The sequence below is a fragment of the Hippocampus bargibanti genome, linkage group LG06, assembly GCF_051943395.1.
Source record: "Hippocampus bargibanti isolate YZ-2025 linkage group LG06, ASM5194339v1, whole genome shotgun sequence".
Taxonomy (NCBI): Eukaryota; Metazoa; Chordata; class Actinopteri; order Syngnathiformes; family Syngnathidae; genus Hippocampus; species Hippocampus bargibanti.
Window position 1 is genome coordinate 10,944,125 of NC_142739.1, and position 25,527 is coordinate 10,969,651.

General features: G+C 42.3%; 1 pseudogene; it reads right to left on the minus strand.

Moving 5' to 3' along the window:
- Window positions 1–7,250: 7,250 nt before the first annotated feature.
- LOC148896463 (uncharacterized) lies at window positions 7,251–24,630 on the minus strand (annotated as a pseudogene).
- Window positions 24,631–25,527: the final 897 nt, after the last annotated feature.

Here is a 25,527-nt window from a genome sequence, read left to right on the forward strand (position 1 = left end):
GTGTGCCTTATATTTGTGGAATGTGATGTCACGAGAGGCTGTGTCCTGGAGGGCAAATACATCCCCCTGGAAGGCAGCAATTAAAACCACACACCTGCAGCTGATCAGGGCGCGGGATTGGCAGGCAAGGCTCTTAAGGCAGAGAGCCTCTGAGTGTGGAGCTTGGGGAAAGACAAGCTCGATTGCTGTGCTCTGTGAAGAAGTTGATTGCTGCGTGGAACTTATTGCCAGTTGGGACCACACGACAGGGCACTGGATTTGGACCTTGCTAAGGTGGCTCGGCTACATGAGGAGGACGTCAAGAGGGGTGAGGCCTAGAGACTCTTGGAAAAGAACTCCGTCTTCAGTTTTACCTCAGAAGAGACTTTACTTTGATTTAAGTATTGGAAGAGACACTATTCAAACCTTTGTTGCTTGTTAATCCCCCCTGAAACCTTTGATTAAAACCTTTGTTTGTATCCAAACCTGTCGTCCATTGCACTTCTTGTCCTGTCCCGATGAGAGCCAGCCTCTCATGATATCACAGGAAAAAATATTTATATTTTATATTTGGAAAACTATTTTCATTCATTGAAGACGCATCTTATAGGGCCTTATAATGTGTCATGCTTTATATTTGGAAACTGATAGAGTGCTTATGCACATTAGTAAACATATTACGTTATTTCATGCTTAGATTATTAAACATATAATTTTATTGCATGTTTAGTTTAGTCTACATGGATTGTTAGTTGATTATTAGTTGAATAGTTTTGAAAGCAGGATGTAACGTTTCAGTCTAAATGTTCCCCCAACATACTTGTCCGTAGCTGATTGGACAACAGATCGCTGCTGTGTGACTTCCTATACTTGTCCGTAGCTGATTGGACAACAGATCGCTGCTGTGTGCGTTCAAAACTAGTCCGAGCGGGAGGTCCTGTCTCTATCTTTGTGCTCTTTGTTCTGTGTGCACCTGGCTTCCTTCGCTCCAACGAGAGATGTGCTTATTTTGGTTTCACTAGAATAAAGTAGTTTTTTTGTTCACCATCTATCGTCCTCGATGAAATTTTTATCACAGAACTTAATTGAACACCGAACCAGATGAGAAACAAGAATTTGAACTGAACAGAAACATTTCATCTTCATATATGTTATATTTGGAAAACCTTTTTTCATTCATTCTTGTTTTTCTTCAAAAGATGACCCGGCGCCTATTATGCAGGTGCGCCTTATATGTGAAGTAATATTGAGCCACAATAACTAATGTCAGCAGTCACCGACTCCACCTCCCACCTTCCGTGGAAGAAGTACTGTACGCTACTTTCGCGGTTCACTTATGGCGGCTTCAGTGCATCGCATTTTTTTTTCAGGGGGAAAAACTTTTTATGTTTTTTTTTTTTTTTATTAATGGCATGCAAATCTGCAAACAAACAAAGTAAAAGAAACAACACTGCAAACAACGCAGAATAAAATCCAACACACTGGCTTTGACAGCTCATGGAGCAGAATGCTCCATGAGCATGACTGTAGCGCCTAATAATGTGGTGTGCATTATATTTGGAAACTATTTCTATATTATACTGTATTTGGAGAATGTTTTTCATTCATTGAAGTTGTGCCTTATAGTCCGGTGTACCTTATTTGTGGAAAAAGTTGGAAAATACACCATTCATTGCGGATGCCCCTTATACTCCTGTGCACCTTATACACCAGAAAGTATGGCACGCAAACACTACCTACTATGAACATACCAAAGAAAGAATAGTCCATGAATACAGTTTGATTGCTCTTTGACTGGCGCTGGTCACACAATTAGAATCATCAGAATTAACGTTTTCACAATCTTGTACTACGTGAGGTTAATATCTAGTTACCAATGCGGGAGAGTTAAAAATGCAAGTGAAAAGTGAGCCGCTATCATTTCACATTGTGTATTCAATGTACACCGGCAATAACAAGCTCATGTACCAAGGTCATGTACCGTTCTGCTAAGAACCCGAGTCATCGTGACTTTATTAAAACTCAGACTATGACTTTCACCTTGGATGTGTACCCAGGGGACATTGTCCCTTTGGCATAAGAGGTTATTGGATCATTTTATCCAGCTAAGTGCAAGTCAATCTGCAATTCGTTCTGTACATTGCACCTCTCATCTGTCGAGTAATTGGGACTTACGCAAAGCCATCACCTCCTTTGAACATAAATCAGCCTTTGAATACTTTTGCTTTTTATTAATTATTCCCATTAGTTTCAGAAGCATGTATCACTGTCTATGGAATCAATCGGCAGCTTGACCAGGATGTGTGAAGTGACATTGGCAAGGTGTTATCAGTGATTACGCAAGAGAAAAAAACAAATGGGGTGATATTCATCCTTGTCTCCCTCTGCCAATACTCAGCACAGTGTTGATAGGTTGTTGGAATTCTCGAAATTAAAAGGGACTTGATGTAATCAATACATTTGTTGGTGCATTCAAGAACTTCTCCCCAATGGGTCAATGCATAATGATGTTACTGGAATAAGCCTTTATCATTTTAGAGTTGAAGGATACAGTATTCCCTCTGTGCTGCTCAATGAGCCTTACTAAAGTGTGCAACGATCGATTGGAAACTTCAATTTTCAGCAGCACAAGATGTATTTGATTAATTGGATGCATACAAAATAACGTTTCAGATTAGCATTGCCCTCTGGTCTTCTTATTTTCAGTTGGCATGTTCTCCCAGTGCCTGTCTTGGGCTTTCCCGGCTGCACCGGTATTCTTCCACATTCCAAAAACATGCATGGTAGGTTCATGGAACTCTCAAAATTGTCCCGAAGTGCGTTTGTGATCGTGGATGGTTGTTATTCAATGTGTGCCTTGCGATTGACTGGCAACCAGTTCAAGGTTTACACCAGCGCCAACTGCCCAAAAACACCCGAAATCGGTTCCGACATGCCCAAAACCCTCAAAAGGACAAACAGATTATAAAATGGATGGATGAAATTAGCATTGCAAGGGGAACTATGCATTCTCATGAACACATGTACTGAGTGAATCTTCTGCATTTAGAAACCCGGGAAACAAAAAACATGAGCGGCAGATACTGAAGCATGGTGGTGACTTGTTACCCGAGAAGCAGATAGGCGCGTTGGTGTCTTGCTGAGTCACAACACAGCCTTATAAATATTCGATGGTGGGATAAACTGTTTGCTTATGATGGATAGATGCCTAATGTGGATGTTGCTGGACAATCCGATAAACTGCACATGCTGTTTGGAATCTTTCTTAATTGCTCAACTATTGTGGAACAGCAATCAAGCTAGAAACCACCCAAAACAATCCTGCGCAAAATGGCCCCTGTGAAATCCTTGTACTGTGTATTTAAATCCACTATTCAGCTTGTTGTGATTTGGGGTGGCTGTGCGTCTGTCTGCGAAATAAACTGTTTAATGTTTCCATTGTACGTGCATCACTGTTTGGGAAACATTTACACCCAATGGAAAAAAAACACACATCAGATAAAAACAATGACAAATGACATGTATAATAATAATAATAATAATAATAATAATAATAATAATAATAATAATAATAATTAATTAATAATAATATTATTATTATTATTATTATTATTATTATTATTATTATTCAATTTCAGCTTCTATAGTAAATTGTCAATTTTACCTGTTCAGGGCCAGGTTATTTCAACCAAGCACATTCACAAAAAATGGCCTTTGCCTAAGATGAGAGTGACACTCTGGAATCTTTCCAACTACTGAATAGTTTTTTACTGAATTTGTGCGATACTATTGGACATTACAAAACATTGGATTTAAAGGCAGTTTTCCGGGTAAAATGCCATATTATGAAGATGTTGTAAATTGGCCACCATTGTCATTGGCCGGCTTATTTTAACCATTGTGTGCCCCGTGAGTACCATGTGTGCGTGTAACAACTTGTTAGCTCCAACTACACCATGAATTAGCTCGCACTGAGCAGAAAAGAAAAGTAGGATGTATGTTGTCATCTCTTTGTAACAATATGCATATTTATATAGCCGTTGTTTTGGATATATTCTACAAATGCGACATCAGAGTGCCGGTATGAAGAGGTGGATTGGGTAATGAAAGTACCCTATGAGGGCCCAGTAGAGAAACCACCACCAACCAGCAGCAGCAATAGTTACAAAGAAATGAATCTGTCTTCAAGTGAATTTGTCCACATTCTTTTCAAATGACCCAACTAAGAATTGTCCATTTCATGTTTCCCCTCACACGTGTTGGTTTATCTTTGTCATGATCTAGTTGGCGACCAACGGGTGGCGCTGTCGACCCTGCCTGCACCTGCACAGGTGCTGGTCATCCCGATCAGTGGCGGACTGCCACGTTCGGATGGGCGACCAACGGGTAGCGCTGTCAGCCCTGCCTGCCTCCTCGCAGGTGCTGGTTGTTCCCAATCAGTGACAGTTAAGAGGACTCCCGGCACGATCATTCAGCGTCGGGTCATTTTATGCAATTGTATGCACTGTGTATGCATTGTATGCTGTGCATGTGTTTGTTTAATCTTGGCAGACTTTTACTCTTGGTCTTTATTTTGATACTTTGTATTTTTTTCTGTTTGAATGACTTTGATGTTTTCTGTTTTGTTCCTGTTTATTTTATTTTAATACAATTTCTCAACCACAACCTGCTGCTCCCTCATGCCTGCTTTTTGGGATCCACATCTGCCATCACCACCTTGCAAACCGTGACAATCTTGAAGCATCATACCACATGCTACTATATAAAGATTCAGCGTGCACAGATTTAATTACTGTATAGGTAGACTGAAAAAAATGCAGATGGTGAGCTCGCCATATGATACTAAAGTGAAAGAAAACGATGATGAAGCTGGATGACTTTTCACACAAGAGGAAAGTTTTCTTTTGTTTCCGAAAAAAAAAGTCTTATGCCAAAGGAGCTCCACTCTCTGAAGCGGCACATGTTTCTATGGAGCGTTTGAATCTTTTATACCACCAAGGTGACTTTTGCAGCGTGCTGAATGGTATCCTTATACGAAAAGATAACACAGCAGTGCCCCAGATACAAGTTAAAGAGGTACAAGTTTAGCAAGCGCCTCACCTGCACCCAATCAAAAAGACACATTAGACAGTGGCATCACTCTGTTGACAGGCTTGAGTATTTTCTCAGGTTGAACTAAGAAATGTATACAGCCATAGGCTGAATTTTTTTGTCACAGCTGTACCTTACTGTGCTTCCTTGGCAGTGACGTGCGGTGAGGTTCATGGCTGGTGAGGCACTGACGTCATCAGAGTCAGATTTACAAACATGACCTATACAGAGTAGCTTATTCACCACTTGATTGGCAACAGTTAACATGTTTTATTTTAAATGTCATGTCAGCATTCTTTATATAAACTGTATCACAGAAAAAAGAATTTAAAAAAACTTTCTTCAGTTTTACAAGTTTCTCTATTTCTTTCAATTTAGATATGTAATCCTCCATTCTGAAAATAAGGCCAAACGACACGAAAAAAATGACTGGACTTAACCTAACTTGCTAACTGTTTACTGTAGCTTGCTCTCACTAATTCTTATTATTCTGCAGCCGAGGAGACGCAAGAAGAATCTGTAATCACCAGCGCCCCCCGTCATGAGGCAGGAGAACTGTGTGCCTCACCTAATCACACAGTTTTGATAAAAATAAAATAAACACTGTCGTACAGTTTCCCCTGTATTCATTTCCTCTCACGCTCTAAACAACTGCATATTAGGTGAATTCATCTATTTGCCATCTGCAGTATTTACTTTTGTTTTTCCCTGGTCAGGATGCAGCAGCTCAAGCAATGAAGCCCAAACATTTTCTCAGCCACTTTATCCCGCTCGTACAGGGATACCCTAATGCGTTTCCGGGACAGCGAACATCTGCCTTCAAGCTAGTTGGTGCTGATTTTGCCATGTTTTGATTCGCGAAGCTCACATGGTGGGGACATTCCATGTGTTTAAAGGTTTGCATACTTTTGTTAATCATTATCAAGCTGTGTAAACAATGTGATTGACCGATGATTAGTATTTATTTTAAATTTGCCTTAGTTTGTAATGAAAGAGCCCGTCGAATCAGTTTCATACAAGAAATCACACAAGCCACAAACCATTTGGGACTTCGTACATGAAAAATGTTCTCCCATTTTTTTCTTTTAATTGCTGCAGCGTTGAACTGAGTGGCCCGTTCGAAGCTACATGGCATCAGACAATCAAAAGAAATATTTTAATCTGAATCTGATGACTTCTGGCATGATGATAACCCGAGGACCAAGAGAACTAGGCCCCATCTATGTTTATATTTACATATATTATACATTATATTTATGGCTATCTATTCATTCAGTTCAGTTATTTTTAGCTGTGTGTGTTTCAATGCACTACATGTTTGTTTGCACTGTGGTTGAGAGGAAAGTTATTTGTTTCGGTGCTTTCTGTTGCACACAGAGCATATTTCAAAGTAAAACTTGACCTGACATTGCCCCACCAACACAGTTGTGGTGTTGACATACTGTACTTAACCCTTTAAGGGACAGTGTTTACGACAGTGGACATCTTCTTATGTTATCAGGTTACAGAGTGCATGAAAAGGGTTAAGATGGTGACTATGTTAACTCATTTGCTGCCATTCCCAAATTTGTTTGGGAATTTAAAAGTCATTCCCGAATTCGTTCGGGTTTTGTTTTTTCTTGTGGAGGCTGTCGATAAAGCGTTGGTCAGACCTCTGGCGATGTTTTTTCCCCTCCCCTTTTTTCCATGTTAGCGCTTTGTTCCAGCTTCATCTGTTGTTAAAGTGCTATATAAACTAATATGTACTGTATGTATTGCATTGTATTTCGGACAGCTGCCCTCATTTCAAGCGCAAAGAACTCCGGACCCATATCATTTTGGAATTAACTCTATTTTCTGATGGAAGAAGACAGTCTAATGTGTCTTACGCTGTGTATTGAAATTTTGATGTAGTCCTGAAACTCAATATTCTGTGGATCCTCCAATTTGAGTGAAAATGACAAAAACCCTGGCACTGGAGTGGACACATTTTTGCACATCATCTGGCAATCGACGAGTTAATTTATATACAGTTAACATTGCCTTTGGTGATATTTGCCATTTGTTTTCTGAAAGTGTGCCATTACAGTCTGAATGAATGTCCATCCATCCATCCATCCATCCATCCATCCATCCATCCATCCATCCATCCATCCGCCTTATAAGGCCCGCAGAGGGCTGTTGGAGCCTATCCCAGCTGTCTACGGGCAGTAGGTGGGGAACACCTGCAACCAGCCGATCACAGGACCCACAGAGACGAACAACCACTCACACTCAACCTCATACCTAGGGACAATTTTGAGTGTTCAATCAGCATGCCATGCAGGTTTTGGGACACCAGAGTACCCGGATAAAACCCACGGTGGGAAGGAGAAAACATGCAAATCGCCAGGGCGGAGAGTGAATCGTTACCTTGCCTTCTTTAGACTAACTGTACCATATTTCCATTGGCTGAAAAGAACATCGTGTGGGCTTTCTGGAAGACAGAAAAACAGTTTGATATTCTGACATTCAGTGTCAGTGGGATGTTCTTGAAAAAAAGAAGCAGAAACGCATCAGTGACAGGAGTCCTTATTTCTTCTTCTACATCCCGGTATTTAAAGTTAACAACCAAACAACTGCATCAGTAAAAGTACACCCTACTCACACCGACAGTCTGATCTGCTGAACTCTAAAAGAGTGTCGAGTTAGAAACGCTGATTACAACCCCCCAGCCCAACGCCTATGTGAAACCCATTGTTATTCCAAGCTACACCGATAATTAGGTCCTGCCTTCCATGAGAGAATGCTCACGTTGGCTCATCTTTGTCATTGAGCCATAGGCAGCATTCCTCATGCTAAAGTTGTGGTTGCCGTGGCAGGATGTAATTTTGTGTCATGCAGGGGGGCAATGATTGCTACAATGGCTTCTCTTGGACAGAACATGTCAGCCTCAACCAGACAGAAAGAAGATTGCTTGAAATCGCTGGCAGTGTTGTACTGAATCAGAGACTGTGGTGCGGCGAGCCCACAGTCAATCGGCCATCTGCCAATTGGAACCAATTAGCTCATTTTTTTGCAATTATAGATATAGTGCCATCTAAAGTGTATGCAAGTTTTTTCTATGTTCCAACCATGTTGAAAAATCAAGTTCACTTTGACCTTTACACAGCACCTCATTTTCAGAAAAAAAGGCTCGAGTGCACATTCCTGGTGATTTTCCTTGAGACGCTTCAGCGGCTTAACTGGAGTTCACTTATTGTAATCCAGTTAATTGGGCTCAATTTGGAAAACCATACACTGTGCTTATTTGATCTAGTTGACAGTGCATGTTACCCCACAAATCCAGCACAAAGGAATTGACCTCCAAGCAGCAGATTGCATGTTTCAATGAGAAAGAGCTCCACTAATTACCTGGACAATACAATCCCGAAAGTGAAATTGACATAATGCGGATTTAAAAAAAAAGCTTCGCCATCCTGCTAGCTTTTTGAGAAAGCAGTATGGCGGTGGCTCACTCTATCTTACCCTGTGAAGGGATTCGATTTATACTTTCATTTGAATTCTGTGCCATGTCCCCCAGTCTCCATTTGAATTAAATTATTCTAACAAAAATGAAAAAAAGAAAAAAGATTTTTTATCATGTATATCCAATTTCATGTCCTTATATTAAGTAAGAGCTTTGATTTTGATGCTGTGATGTATTTTCTTCCACATGTGTAAATGTTACAGTATAGGGTGAAAATCGGCCAGAAGCTTGTTTAAAAAAGGGAAACAAATTGAAATTGCAAATATCTGTCAGAAAAATTGCAATTCCATCTTTTCCTGAAATATTTCAGCCCTGCTACAGACAGATCCTTAATGAAAACCTGTTTACACAGCGCTCTTCATCTTGAAGCAAGACAATGCCTTCCGGCACGTAGCCCAAGTATCAAAAAATGGCTTGAGGGCTTGAATCTGATTAAATATCTCTGAAGAGATCTGAAAATGGAAGTGCAGTGATGCTGTGCACTCAGCGTCATTGCTACAGAGAATTGGTGCCAACATTTAGGGCATCATATTCAAAAATATTTTGGGGCTGTAATTGCTGCCACACGTTCATCAAAAAAAGTGACTAAAAAATTTAATTTTCACTCATTTACACCTGATTTATATGTTTATATGTCAAAACAGTTAGAAGGAGTCCTGAGCTAGGATGTAGCCAACCAGTGATTTGTTGGCTACATCCTCGGCTTTAAATGTTTCAATTGCAATCATGGTTAATGTGATGTTATATTTACATAAACAGGAACTTTTCAGATTGATAAAATAAAATGGAATTAATGTCAAGTAGTACTCTTTATCTTGAAAGTATTTTCTATTGAATGTTCACTTTCAGAAACAAAGCCTTGTCAGATGTGTCCCATCTGTTATTCCACAGGTGATTTTTGGCATTCATAATTTATAAGGGAATTCGTTCAGTCAGTTAAAGAATTAGGCGCATGCCAGCTCACTGTACTGACAAGAAAAGCCCCCCCGCCCCCCAAAAAAAGAAGGAAATAGAATGGCGGCCATCAAGTGAGTCAAGTGACGTCGCTTCAACTTTCCGGCCCTTGTTCTGCTAGATTCACCCGAGCTTAATTCATGTTAATCAATGCATATCAATCTTTTCCAGCCTCAGTTGAATGGCTCTAACTAACGCAATCCAATAGAGTGTTAATGTGGTGCATCAATTGGGAAAAAAGTGAGCTGCTTCTGGCTTTATATATAACATGCAGTGACGTGCATTCAGGGGAGGCAGTTGAGGCCGTATCTCACCTGTCATCATGGAAATATCAAATGAAACAATAAATTAAACCGTTATATTTATTTAGTGATTTGTACTTTCAAGTTCTTTCCCATTTAACTTGACAATTTTTTGATTTTTTTTCGAAAATCGCTGAATTTTCACATTTACCATTCAAATACTAAGCAGAGACTAGCGGTGAGGCAGCAGCCGGCTCAGCCTCACCATGGATTGCGCAATGACTATGTTAACTGTGCTCTGCAGTGAGACCGCATTGCTGTCCCTCTGCATATCACTATTAAAGTGTTCAAACACTTTTAGTATATGAACGAAATTTCTACAGTTTAGCTGGTGTATATAATGTACAGTCAGTGTACATTATAAATACTGTACTACAATGTTTATGTTATTTTATTTTATTTTTATCAAAACTGTGTGCATAGGTGAGGCACACAGTTCTCCTGCCACATGATAGGGGGCGCTGGTGATTCCAGAGATTCTTCTTGTGACTCCTCGGCTGCACAATAATAAAATTAGTGACAGCAAGCTACAGTAAACAGTTAGAAAGTTAAGTGCAACCATCAAGTCATTTTTTTTCGTGTTGTTTGGCCTTATTTTCAGAATGGAGGATTACATATCTAAATTGAAAGAATTTTCTAAACTGGACTTTCAATCAAAGCAGGAGATAATAATTAAAGGAAGACACCAACACCGGACTGTATAGCTCACAAACGGTGATGGATGGATGTAAATCTCCTGGACAGCTTCACAGCTTTTTGGCAGAGAAGGATCTCATTGAAACTATTACTGCGACAAAGTTGCTCTAGCTCTTGCTCTTCCAGCTACTACGGCATCAGTAGGAGCGGTCATTCTCAGCACTGAAAAGACGGAAAACATACAGTCAGAGCAGGACTGATCAAGGACGCCTTTCTTCACTGGCAGTGATCTCCATTGAGACAGAGAGATTTTAAAACTGAAGAAAGATAAGGAAGGATTCAAACAAAGAAGTTATTTATGGCTTTCTTTGGGAGCGGCGCATGGACTTCATTTATAAGTAAAGCTAACACGATAATGAGTTTTTTTTCCCAGTAACCTTTCCCAGTTTTTTTTCTATGGTATACAGTGCAGTGTATTTCTTTCATTACAATACAATTATATATATATTATTATTATACATAGAATAAGGTATGTTGTGTGTAGTTTTAAGGCTTATTTAGTTGAAGATTATATTTTATGGAGACCTGGGAACTTATTCTTCTCATTTTAATGGTTTCCTATTGGAAATTAATTTTTGGGATACACACTCTTCGCCTTACACACTCTGTCTGGGAACCAATTAAGTTCACTAGCCAACTCCCCACTTCACATTGATTCTAACGTTAGCATTGGGCTTGTCATCACTTTGCTGCTGTGAAATGTAAATTTCTCCACTGTGAGACTAATAAAGGCATATGCAATCCAATCCATAGTGCCACTGACATTCAACTTTTTCATCGATGGTATTGTTTCATTGCAAATTCTATCAAATCAATCTATCAAATTAGAACCTGTTCTCTCCACAAAGGCAAATCCTTCACTTCATTCAACCTGTTTTTTTTTTTTTTACTCGTCCGCTCATTCAATAGTGGGTGTTTACCTGTTTCGACACATCAACAGCACCTAAATCAAGATCATCCAATCAAAATGGCGCTTTCCGCCAACTAGCGTCAGTATCATCCAATCAAAATTGCGCTTTGAGCTAACACAAGCCGAAACAGGAAATGAGCAGCCAAACAGCGAGAATACATATTTGCTTTTAGCTGGTCATTTTGGTCTGAAAAAGTCGGAAATCCGCCGGCGCAAAATTCCCTGATAAAGGCTTGTGAGTTTGTAAAGGGGAATCAATGCCTCCCGTAGTCGAGACTGGGACGCACTTCGGTAAGTGTCTTCGGTGCAGCAGCGTAAATCACGTAGCTCACGAATTGGAAATGTTTCTCCCCGTCCTCCAGGTTATATAATAATGAATATAAAAACCTATATAAGGCAACAGCTGTTATGCAAGTGCAGACTGCTGATTGCGAACAACTTTCGTAGGTTAAAGGTAATCTCTTTCGTTAAGATTATTTTATGTTTTTCATTTTTTTTGGTGAAAGTGAAACTGAGAAGATGTTTAGAGTGCAGGGTACACTACCATAGACATATTAATAACAAGGACACAAATTACTGTATATAAATGTGTCAAAGTCAAGGCCCGGGGGCCAAATCTGGGCGGTCACATCATTTTATTCGGCCCGCGAAAGCAAATCAAACTTGTGAAATTCCATTATGCTTGCTAAAGTCTCATGTCAACCACAACAACAGTCATTATTTTGTGCTTCAAATTTGAAATAATAATAATAATAATACGTCTGTGTAAGCTCTCAGTCGTACAGGAGTGGTTGACAGGTTTCTTCAGCCGTCATCTGTACTTTTTGAAGGTGTCGGACGTTTCGCCTACTATCCAAGAGGCTTCGTCAGCGAACTAAAGTCTGACTGGTCGTATCGGCCCTATTTATATATCCCTAATGTCCAGACATGGCGACGCCGGACACAGCTATGATAGGTCTCTACTCTCGGGTTGGGGGGAGCAGAGGACCACTCCCTGTGGAACCACTAATTGTTCCTTCATTCCTGACTAATGACTGACTATTTGCCCCATTCCCACCGGTATCACCTCATCAGCATTACGAATGTTGCCTAACCTGTGTTGCCTAAGCAGGCTATTGTATGAACGATCCAAATTGAACCTCACCCCACCAGACCGGTTTAATGAAGGATTTAGTTGTTTTATGAGAATCGCTTCTTTTACCCGCCTTTCAAAACATATATGTTCTTTCGCTAAGATTTTAACCTCATTGTCGTCAAATGAGTGGTTGCTAGCTTTTAGGTGCAAATATACTGCCGATTGAGGCCCACTCGTATTATCCCTGCGATGTTGATAAAGTATTTTTTTGAGAATTTGTTGAGTCTCCCCAATGTACTGCTCTTTACAATTTTCATTCTTACAATGTATTGAATAAACTACATTACTTTGTTTTTCATTTGGTAGCCTATCTTTTGGATGCACTAATTTTTGCCTTAACGTGTTTATCGGTTTGAAATAAGTAGGAATTTTGTGTTGCCAAAGGACTCTTTGTAATTTTTCAGAAACTCCTGCAATGTAAGGTACTGCTACTCCTCTCCTTTTTGTATCTTGAGAATTTCTGATTTCAGTGGGGCCACAGGGAGTGGTCCTCTGCTCCCCCCAACCTGAGAGTAGGGAACTATCATAGCTGTGTCCGGCGCCACCATGTATGGATATTAGGGATATATAAATAGGGCCGATACGACCAGTCAGACTTTAGTTCGCTGACGAAGCCTCTTGGATAGGAGGCGAAACGTCCGACACCTTCAAAAAGTACAGATGACGGCTGAAGAAACCTTCTCATCAATAATAATAATAATAATAATAATAATAATAATAATAATCTTATCTGATCTCATTTTTTCCGTACCGCTTATTCCTCATTAGGGTCGCGGGGGTTGCTGGAGCCTATCTCAGCTCTCTTCGGGCACGAGGCGGATAATAATAATAATAATAATAATAATAATAATAATAATAATAATAATAATAATAATACAGCGTTCACTCAACCTGGAAGTAACATAAAGGGTTACCTCTCGGTATCCTTCCAGTGCCCTGACACGTAGGACATGTCACACTATCTCGTCCTGAAAACTAGTTATTCAATAATTTGTTGTCTACTCTATATGTAATATGTGGAGGGCATAAAATATTGTAATGGCTTCCCTCAATTCATAATGCCCTTCGAGAACAAACCATAACTACATTGTGGGCCGTGGCAAAAAATGAGTTTGACACCCTTGCTGTATATGTAGTGTTTTTTTAACCTATTTTCACCGTGACCACCCAACATGGACGCTGCCGTGGTGTCATGCAACACATTAAGGATGAAAACTGCTGAAACCAAAGTACCATATTTTCCAACTTATTAGGCTGGAGTAAACGGTGCAACCCCAATAAATGGTGTATTTTCAAACATTTTTCATATATAAGGCGCAGAGGACCATAAGGCACACCCACCAATGAATGGAAAAAATGTTTTCCAAATAGAATATCTAAATACATATGTATTAAAGTTTTCCAAATATAAGGCAAACCCCATTATAAGGCACTACAGTAGAGGCTGGGGTAACTTCTACGGTGGGAAATGGAGTCGGTGGCTGCTGACAGTCGTTGCAAGACCTGTTGTGGCCCAATATTACTTCACACATAAAGCGCACCTGCATATAAGGCGCAGGGTCATCTTTTGAAGAAAATTAAGGCATTTGGATGCACCTAATACACCGGAAAATACAATACCTTTTGTCCCTCAGCTCCATTGGTAGATTCCGAGTCAATCCATTTTCATCATTAAACTCCGAGCAATTTAAACTTGCTCATTCAACTGCGGGATGGTCGGCAGAGAATTTATGAAGCATCATCCATGTAAAGGCCTGTTATCGGGGCTATTATCCATTATGTCTGTATGTTCGATTTTATTGCAAAGTGAAATTTGCTCTCGTTGGGAGTTGATCTATTATCTGACTAAAACAGCTGTCTTGAAATGTGATATCAAACAAATTCACATTTTTTTCCTCTTCTACACGAGCATACGCACATTATTATTCATCTTGGCCTGAAAATGGAGTAGTAAGCCTGAATGCCCGTAGCCTAAAGGAAAGGAAATCTGACATGAAAATAGCTCCTGTATGTCAATGACAAAATTATAGCCATTCTTTGTAGTTTACTCTAATGTAGCAGCCAATTGAGCATTCTACTTGTTAATAGATTATGTGCATTTATTTATTTATTTATTTATTTATTTATTTATTTATTTATTTATTTATGTATCTGCTCTCCTGTTCCATCAAATTTCGTTGCTCAAACCTCCTGGCCCCTAAATTACATGATTAAATACAGCCATTTGTCTTTTTTATTACACAATACTGGGTAAAAATGTATCTAAGTATTCTATTTGACACAAAACTGTTTTTGCTGGACCATGCATTGATTTGAAAAATCGGAGTCAGAAGTATTGACAAACTCACAGTGAGAAGTCATTTGGATTGGATTGGATTGGATATGCCTTTATTAGTCTCACAGTGGAGAAATTTACATTTCACAGCAGCAAAGTGATGAAAGGAATGAAAGTAGAAAAATGAAATACATTTCGGGTGTAAAGAAAGCTTTCTTTCCAATTCCATATAAATGGTGCCTTGAAATATGAGTGGAAGTCGTTATAATAACAATGTGCGTATGGAAATGCCATTCGTGTCCTCCGGCATCGCTATCCAAAAGACAAAACAAAAGAATAACATGTTTATTAATTGATTGTGGCTCCTGAGCGATAAATACAAGTTTCACAACTACTCTAAGTGAGGTAGTAAATTACAATAACATAAGTCCTTTTTAGAGGGTACGAGCAATGTGTAGAATGCCTCAAGCCGAAACCTTGTCCAATCTAAACGCGGTTTTCAACCATACTCCGTTCCAGAAACATGTTCGAAAACCAATTTGGTCAAAAAAACAAAACATTTCCAATTATATTCCATGTAATCAATGTTTGTTCTATTTATTTATTTATTTATTCGTTTGTTTATTATTATGATTGAACAATACAAACAAGCCTGCTCACAAAGTCACCAAACTACGGCCTGCGGGCCGTATCCGACCCGTCAGCACATTTGGCCTGGCTCCCTGAACAATCCCAGAGATGCTATCAGATTTTTTTCTTATTTGGCCTCCAGAAAAAAAATCCTTTTACAAGTCAAACGTTGGTTTTCGATCCTTATCTGTTCCTATTTTAATCAATGTCATCAATGTATGTTGTTTATCATCGTGATTGAACAATACAAACACGCCTGCTCACAATAGAACGCGAAAGGAGTCGGTTATAATGCGACACGACACAAGAAATTGACGTATGAGGAAGTGCAGGGGAGTCCGGTGGTACATTCAGGTGCGCTCAGTTTGGCTCTCAGTTTGGTCCCAAACCCGTTTTCTCTTGTAAACCTTCCTATCAAAGAGAGAACGGAATAATGGCGAAAAGGTGCGGTAAGAGAAAAATTGATGCAGAATGCAGGGTATTTAACCTGCAGTGGACAAACAATTATTTTTTTTGTTCAATGCAAAGAAAAGGCTGTTTGTCTCATTTGTCAAGAGGCGGTGGCGGTATTCAAAGAATACAATCTTCGCCGACACTATGAATCCCGTCACGAAGACAAGTACGATAACTTGCAAGGCCAAATACGAGCAGACAACTCTCAAAGCTAAAAAGTGGAGTACTATTTCAGCAGAATACATTTGTATGCCAAGCTGAGCTGTTCATCCATTCGGGCCAGCTTTCGGGTTGCTAAGCTGATAGCAAGCAGCGGTAAGCCTTTCAAGGACGGAGAGTTTGTTAAGGAACGTATGGATGCTGTCGCGGAGTAGTTGTGTCCCGAGAAGAAAGATGCATATAATGCCGTAGGTCTGTCGGCGAGTACAATCACCAGACGTGGTGAAGAAATCGGGATGAATGTATATGCCTAGCTGCAGCAGAAGACGAAAGAATTTGACTTTTTTTTTTCATTAGCACTGGACAAGAGCATGGATGTGCAACACACAGCGCAGCTGCTCATTTGTATTCGTGGAGTTAGCACAAACTGAGATATGCGAGGAGCTGGCAGCCCTCCAAAGTCTCAAAGGTACTACAACGGGAAATGATATTTTTGACCAAGTGTACCAAACCATGGAGAAGTTGGACCTGAGTTACAGAACTGTGATGTTCTGAAAGACGCATTCAGGCCCAACAGTCTCATTGACTTCTAAGCCGCCCTCCCAAATGACACATATCCAAACATCAAAAAACATGCAATGAAAATGTCAACAGTTTTTGGCAGCACGTATATCTGCGAGAAAAGCTTTTCTGGCATGAAACTGCTGAAAACTCCGATGAGATCAAGATTGACAGATGAACATTTGTATCAGTGCTTGAGAATGGCTGTAACTAGAATGGAACCTGATATTCAACTTCTCACCAACCAGATGCAGACCCACAGTTCACACTGATGAACATACATAGGTAAGCTCACTTTTCTGACTTCAATGAGTCATTCTGATGAACAAATAGAATCATAATAAAATCCACCAGGATAAAATCCATCTTTACAGCCATACTGTTAGTGAAATGTATTGTGCTGTGTAGGTGCTGTATCACTTAGTTCACTTTCTCAACCTGCTTCCTTTGTGGTTTTCACAGGGAAGTTGATGAGAGAGAGCTGCAAACAGCGGTGTCTACAAGCCTACTGGAACCTACAAAAGGATTATAAGGAAGGAACACAAGAACTTTAAGAGACTGCTCATATGTGTCAGAGAGATTCTGCTCTGACAACTGAGTTGAACTTTTATCTGATTGTGCATGGCACAACAGAAAGTTAATGTTCCATGACTTTTTTTTTCTATGAAGAACTCAAAGAGAGTTATTTAGTGATTATTTATTTCATTAATAGTGTTATTATTTCTTTCCTGACTGTTTTCTGTAAAGAACCCGGAAAGGGTTATTTGGTTATGTGTGGCTTTCTGGACAACAATACATTTTTTAGGCTCCCCTACAATCGTCGTACTTTTTCTGTTACAAACTGACACCGGCCCCCCATCACAGAAGGGAAAACTTATGTGGCCCTCACAGGAAAAAGTTTGGGGACCCTTGACATAGAAGGAAGCGGGGACTTGAGCGTTGCATTCAGGTGCGCTCAGTCTGGGCGAGAACTGATTTTCGGTTGTAAACCAAGGCATAAAATACCCAACATTTTTGGTCGAAAACCAAATTGGTCAAGAACTGAGATGTTCGAAAACTGAGGTTTGATTGTACCTCCAAAGTAGTGAATTTTCAGAAGCCCCTCCGTTTGTCTATGCCTCTCTCTCTCTCTCTCTCTCTCTCTCTCTCTCTCTCTCTCTCTCTCTCTCTCTCTCTCTCTCTCTCTCTCTCTCTCTCTCTCTTTTCATTTTATGATTTTTATTTTGTTTGTTATTAAACTGGTATGATAAAGAAACAAAGGTGTTTTTGTCACATGCGAGTTGACAGCGGGGGGTGGGGCTGCCTCTCCCTGCCGCCCTCCACCTGCTGTCAAATCTCTAATCACGGACACGGGGCATTTATACGGGTCGCGTTCCCCTCGCTAGTACCGGATTATTAATTGACCTCCAGTGACGTGCAGTCATGGGAGGCAGGTGAGGCCGTGCTTCACCTGTCATCATGGAAATATCAAATGACAAAATAAAATAATCAGCTGTATTTATTTAGTGATTTGTACTATAACGTTCTTTTCCATTTAACTTCACCATTTTTGGATTTTTTTTCAAAATCGCTGAATTTTCACATTTACTGTTCAAATACTAAGTAGAGACAAGCGGTGAGGCACCAGCTGGCGGTGTATATAATGTACAGTCACTGTACATTATAAACACGGTACTACAGTGTTATTTTATTTTATTTTTATCAAAACTGTGTGTATAGGTGAAGCACACAGTTCTCCAGGGGGCGCTGGTGATTACAGATTCTTCTTGCGACTCCTCGGCTGCAGAATAATAGAATTAGTGACAGCAAGCTACAGTAAACAGCAAGTTAAGTGCAACCATCCAGTCATTTTCTTCGTGTTGCTTGATCTTATTTTCAGAATGGAGGATTACATAACTAAATTGAAATAATTTTCTAAACTGGACTTTCAATCAAAGCAGGAGATAATAATTAAAGGAAGACCAACACCGGACAATATAGCTCACAAACGGTGAGGGATGAATAGAAATCTCCTGGACAGCTTTTCAGCTTTTTGGCCAAGAAGGATCTCATTGAAACTATTGCTGAAGCGACAAAGTTGTTCCAGCTCATGCTCACTGTTCCATCGACTACAGCATCAGTGGAGCGGTAATTCTCAGCACAAAAAACTGAAAATATACAGTCGGAAGAGGACTGATCAAGGAAGACTTTCTTCACTGGCAGTGATCTCCATTGAGACAGAGAGACTTGGACTTCATTTATAAGTAAAGGTAACACGATAATGTTTTTTATGTTTTTTTTCTATGCTACAGTTTGTATAGAGTATATAAAGAATGCTGACATGACATTTTAAACAAAACATGTTAACTGTTGCCAATCAAATGGTGAATAAGCTCCTCTTTGGAGTTCATATGTTTGTAAATCTGACTGTGATGACGTCAGTGCCTAACCAGCCATGAACCTCACCGCACGTCACTGCTGACCTTGTATCTCGACAGTATCCTGGACTATTTTCTACGTTGCGTGAATTTGCCAGTCCGAGGTGTTTACCCGCATCTCGTAAAGTATCTTTATCTTCCGGGATTGAACCCGCGTGTGCCATTTGCTTTTTAAGCGCAGTAGGTGGATCGGATCACCCCCTATCTCCCTACTCGCTGTGTTTTTAGATTTCTTTCGTTTGTTATATCCCTGGTCCGCGTGTTTATCGGACCAGCACCTTTTGTTCAAAAATAAAACATCCTCCAAGATCAAGATCGTTGTACTAACACACAGCAACATCCGTGACACTCTGACGAAGGCGGAAGTAGTCGCCGAAACATGTCAGGTATTTGAACACCGACAATACACTGTCTGTAAGTAAGGAATCTGCTTAACATCCTCCAAGATCGTCCGTTTCTGTCGTCTGCATTCGGATCCCACATTCCCCTACGCTCCGACGAGTCAGCTACCGTCATCCTCGCTCGGAGCGTGACAGTTTTAAACATTATTAACTCATTCACTGCCATTCCCAAATTTAGTCGGGATTTGAAAAGCATGACATAGACCGCCATTCCCGAATTTGTTCGGGTTTTGTTTTTTTCTTGCGAGGGGGGTGGGTTTAAAGCTTCTGGCAGACCTCTGACAATGTTTTTCCCTCCCACGAGAAGCAGCATTTACCTTTTATACAGGCGCCCCCACTTTCAATGCAGATTATTCTACAATGTAGTAAACTTGAAATAAGATTTTGTTTTCTGATGAAAGAAGATAGTATAAGGGTTCTTACACTGTATTGAATGTTTATGTAGTCCTAAAACTCCATATTATGTGGATCCTTTAATTTGAGTGAAAATGACCAAAACCCGAGCACTGGAGTGGACACATATTTGCACATCATCTGGCAGTGAATGAAGATAAATGTCTTTAAAAAAGTGTCCAAGACTTTAATAGAGTGCACCATGATCATTGAAAACTGTTCAACCCTCGTGCTCATTCCAGTTCTGAAATATTTTTAGTTCTACAGCAACGTTAGTTGAGTGGGGAGGGGGACCGGGATCCACACTGTGTTTCTTTACAAAGTAACCACCTGTGGCGCTGGAGGAGCACACATCAGAAGCCAAATCAGTTTGCTTTCTTCCCCCCCACTGTTACACCTGCACTACAGCTGCTCGCTCTAAAAGTCATCTTAGGTCTATTCTGTTGATCGTTTCATCGGAAGCACGCAGTACTCTCAGGACGAGCGTCTGTCTGGGGAATCAACTCACTATAACGCCTTGTGACTTGCTGTGTGTTTTTAAAATGTCACATCTCCTTGACCTTTTGGTGTTTTTCTCAGTTATTCTACTATCTGCTGCCTGTATCAATGCGACACACAGACATAGAGAAGACCAAAACACAGTTGTTGTTGGGGGTGGGGGTGGGTAGGGGCGTTGGCACAAGCACATTATTTCACCAGTGGCGGGCCGTGCCCTAGGCCTTCAGTAGTGCTATGTCCGAATCAATCCACAGCTGCGAGTGTGTTTTGATTTACTACACCGATGAAAAGGTTTCTTCAGCCGTCATCTGTACTTTTTTGAAGGTGTCGGACGTTTCGCTTCTTATCCAAGAGGCTACGTCAGCGAACTAAAATTTGCTGGTAGCTCTGGCCCGATATCCCTACTCTGGCCCGATATCCCTACTCTCCACAGGTAGCGGTGCAAGACCTCTGCTATGATAGGTCTCTGCTCTACGGTTGGGGGGAGCAGAGCACTATTTCCTGAGGCTACACTGATTACTTCTACAGTGAGACCTCAACTTACGAACTTAATTGGTTCCCAGACAGAGTGTGTAAGGTGAAAAGTGTGTATCTCAAAAAAAAATTCCCATAGGAAACCATTAAAATGGGAATAATCTGTTCCCGGGTTTCCATGAAAAATACTTTTAAACTAAATAAGCCTTAAAACTACACACAACATACCTTATTCTATGTATAATAAATGTGCAATTGTATTGTAATGAAAGAAATACACTGCATTGTATCATAAAGTCACTTTATTTACATCATTTATGGCTTGATGGAATGCCGTTGGAGGTCAAAGGTCAAAGGGAATTGCTGTTTGGAAAGAGGCGCATTACTTGAGGACTGTAATTAAAGAAATAAACTGTGCTGTAAAATAAAGTTTTATTTACCTTTTTGATGGTCGTTGATGGCTTATGGAAGGAGAGTCACCTTCCATAAGGACTGTTGGTAACTTAACCTCTGGTGCTGTTCGGTCGTGTGCTTCCGCCGAAGATCACTGCCAGCCGCGGTGTGTGTGTGTATTATGAAAATAGTGCTTATTATAAGGTTTAATTTTCATAAATTTGACGTTTGTAAGACGAAAAGTTTGTAAGATAAGGTGTTTGTAAGTTGAGGTCTCACTGTATTGTCCTGACTGATTATGGGGACTAAGACTGGCCTGATTGCCCCATTTGCTCTGGTATCACCTCATCAGCATAACTAAGCTTGTGTGGTAACGCTCTCAGCAGTGTGTTTCAGTTAGTTAACAATACATCTGCTGATGCAGAAACTTGGACACATCATCAGTGTTGATTCCTAGAATCACTGGGTGTTTCGGGTCTTTCAACAGACACCCTCCTCCAGGTGACCCGACCGGGGTTTGCAAGGCCCGGGCCTGTGTCCAAGTGGCATGCTACTGCTCCACTGCCCCCACGAATCTCCCCTCCTCAACCAGAGCCATCTGGTGGCTCTTTCTGCTGCCTCCACGTTGTTGCCTATGGCTCTACTGCGGTTTGCACATGTTATGCCCAGTGTGCCATAGGCTTTGCTCAAGGAGTGGCTGGCAAATCTCCGACTGCCCACCTCCACCGGCATACACCTCGACCTCCACCCGTTCCTCCGACATTCCTCCACCAGCTCCTGGTACTGCTCCCTCTTCCTTTCCTGAGCCTCCTCTATCCTCTCCTCCCAGGGAACCGTCAGCTCCAGCAAGAAGAGTTGCTTTGTGGCCTCAGAGACCAAGATGATGTCAGGTCTCAACCTGGTCTGGGTGATGTGTGCTGGAAACTTCAGTTGCCTTTCCAGGTCAACTGTCATCACCCAGTCTCGGGTCGTGGAGAGCAAACCAGCAGAGCGGTTGCTTGATGTATTCAACCTTTGTCCTTCTTTGACAAAGTGAATGGTCTTCGCAGTGGCTCGGGTGTAACGGCTTGCCGCAATCTCCTTGCTGATTGCTTCAGCGATGGATTTGAGGACCTGGTCGTGCCTCCACCGATACCGACCCTCACCCAGTGCCTTGGGGCAGCTGCTCAAGATGTGTTCCAGAGTCCCAACCTTGGAACACAGGGGGCATGCTGGTGTTTCTGTGGTGCCCCAAGTGCACAGATTAGATGGGCTTGGAAGGACATCGTACACCCCCTGAATCAAGAACTTGATCCTCTGTGGGTTCCATGACCAGATGTCCTTCCAGGTGACGCGGCGCTCCATCGCCTGCTCCCACTTCATTCAGGCACCCTGCTGCCGCATGGCCACTGCTCTGCTGGTTCGTTCTTCCTCGACTGCATCTCGTACCTCCTCCTGCACCAGCCTCTGCCTCTCCCTTGCGCTGGCAGAGTCATAGCGGGTCGCTGTTCGGCTCCCCAGTCCAGCTGTACCTTGCGCCACTGCTCCAACAATGGTCCTGTGCCTCAGTCGAGTTTCTGCACGCTCAACTGCCTCGGCTGCCCTCCATTTCCTGCCAGTCCTCACAACGATCCCTGCCCCGGACACTTTGGCATCTCTGGATACAGAGTACTGCAGATGTTCCCATGCCCGTGCTACGATGAATTCCTCCCTGACTGAGCTGAAGGGGAGCATGAGCTTGTTGGTTTTCCCGTACAGCCCAATGCTACTTAGGCTGCGGGGCAGTCCCAGCCATCTGCGCAGATAGCTGCTCACTCTTTGCTCAAAACCTTCCACCATGGTCATGGGGACCTCGTAGATTAGCAGCGGCCAGAGAATTCTTGGGAGGATCCCATGCTGCGAGACCCAGGCCTTGAATCTTCCCGGGAGCCCAGACTTGTCCACTGTTTTTAACCATCCCTCCAGTTCAGCGCTGGTTGCTTTGATGGACTCGCTGTCATTCAGGCTGCAGTTGAAGACCTTGCCAAGGCTCTTCACTGGCTTCTCAGACAATGAGGGGATCTGGTGTTGTCCCAGCCTGAAACGGAACTTGTCTGTGACTTTCCCCCTCTTTAGAACCAAGGACCTGGACTTTGCAGGTTTGAAGCTCATGCGTGCCCACGCCATGATACGCTCCAACCCTTGGAGGATCCACCTGGCTCCTGGTACAGCTGTTGTTGTCACTGTGAGGTCGTCCATAAAGGCTCTGATGGGAGGTTGCCTTACTCCAGACTTGCTAAGAGGGCGACTGCATTCTGGTTCAGCTGCCTTGACCAGCATGCCCATAGCCAGTGCGAATAGGATGACTGAGATGGTGCACCCAGTGATTAGGCCTACTTCCAGCTGGTGCCAGTCAGATGTCAGCTGGCTCGTGGAGACTCTCAAGCTGAACTTGCTGTAATAATCCAGGATGAGGTCACCAGTGCAACCTCCACCAGTTTGTGGGGTATGGAGCCATAGGCATTGGTAAGGTCCAGCCATAATACTGCCAGGTCACCTCTACTTTCTCTTGCCTCTCTGATGAGCTGGGTTACCACGCCTGTGTGCTCCAGGCAACCAGGAACGCCCGGTACTCCTCCCTTCTGCACTGACGTGTCGATGTACTTGTTGCTCAAGAGGAAGCTGGAGACTCTTCTGGCTACAATGCTGAAGAAGGTCTTGCTCTCCACACTCAGCAGGGAGATGACACGAAACTGGTCGATGTTCTCAGACCTCTCGTCTTTGGGTATGTATACTTCCTCCGCATACCTCCATGTCTGGGGGATCTTTCCTCTCCTCCAGACCACCTTCAGGGCCCTCCAAAGCCGATGTAAGAGCTTTGGGCAGTTGTTATATAACTTGTACGGTACTCCGCTTGGGCCTGGTGCTGAGCTCGACCTTGCTCTCCGCACCACTTCCACCACTTCACTTAGGCAAGGCTCCTTGAGGTTGAAGTCTGATGTAGGCTCTGGTGGTGTTGTCAGTGTATCGCATGGACCTAGCGGTTGTTCTCTGCTAGGGTCACTGTACGTGGCCTTGAGGTGGTTGTTGATGGCCTCCTTAGAGCAGGTAAGGTGACCAGCCCTCTTCTGACCAAGAAGCTGCCTGGTCAACTTGAAGGGATTGGCCAGAAAAGCTGTTCTCTTTCTGGCTCTCTCTTTCCGCCTTCTTCTCTGGAACTCTGCCCTCCTCGAGGTCAAGAGTTGTTTCCTGAGGATTGCTCTCAGGTCCGCTAGGCCAGCTCTCTCAACTTCCCCTGCAATCTTATACTGCCTCTTCAACAGCTTCAACTCTTCCCTCAGGCTCTGGATTTTCCTTGCTCTGCGGCATGGAGCATAGGCCGTTGGCCTGGGCTTTGGTGCCTCAGTTCCAAATCGCTCAGCCGCGATGTTCACTATGAGGGTGGTCATAGTTCTCAGCCGCTGGTCCACATCCCCCTTGGATGTCGCTTCCAGAACCTTGTCCACATCCTCATCAAACTGCTTCCAATCAGTTCTCTTCGAGGATTGAGGCCACTGGATCCTTGGTTGGGCCGAAGGCGCTCCGCCAGTTGGTACTGTTGAAGCTTGCTGGCTTTGAAGGCTTTGTAGGTTGTTGGGAGGTGATGCAGTCTCTTGGGGGCTTGGGGTGGCATGCGAACTGTTGGCAGCGGGTGTTGATGACACTTGGAGGCTTCGGGCACTGTGGGTTGCCTCCGGGCCTGGCTCCTCCTCCGTCTGACCAGAAGTAACTTCTGTGCGTTGTGTCGTCACTGCCGCGGACAAACATTTCATCCTGCCTTGATGGATTTTCAAACCCTTCTGGTTCTTGCAGGTTTTACCGCAGATGCACTGTACTGTCGTCGTCGTTAATCCGTTGTCCGGATTCGTCATTCTTAGATCCGTCCTGTTGGGGTGCTCATACTGCCACCCTCTCGGTTGCCCCTGGGGATGTTTTTCTTTATTCATGTCTGTAGCTTGTTTCGGGTTCCTCCTCACGGAAGATAAGGTTTGGGCTGCCAACCCTCCCCTCCCCGGGTTGCCGTCTCTCCGGCTGTCCTCTGTCTCTCCAGATGTCACCACCCTTTCGTGGTCGTCAACCAGCCTATTCCTGGTTGTCACTGGTACTCCCAGAAGTTTCAGTTAACAATACGTCTGCTGATGCACAAACTTGGACACATCATCAGTGTTGATTCCTAGAATCACTGGGTGTTTCGGGTCTTTCAACAGACATCGAAATTAAACCTCACACCATCATGGTGATTTAGTTAAGGGTTTTGCTGTTTTATGAAATAGCTTAGTTTACTCCCCTTTCTAACCAACAATTTTCTTTCGCTAAGATTT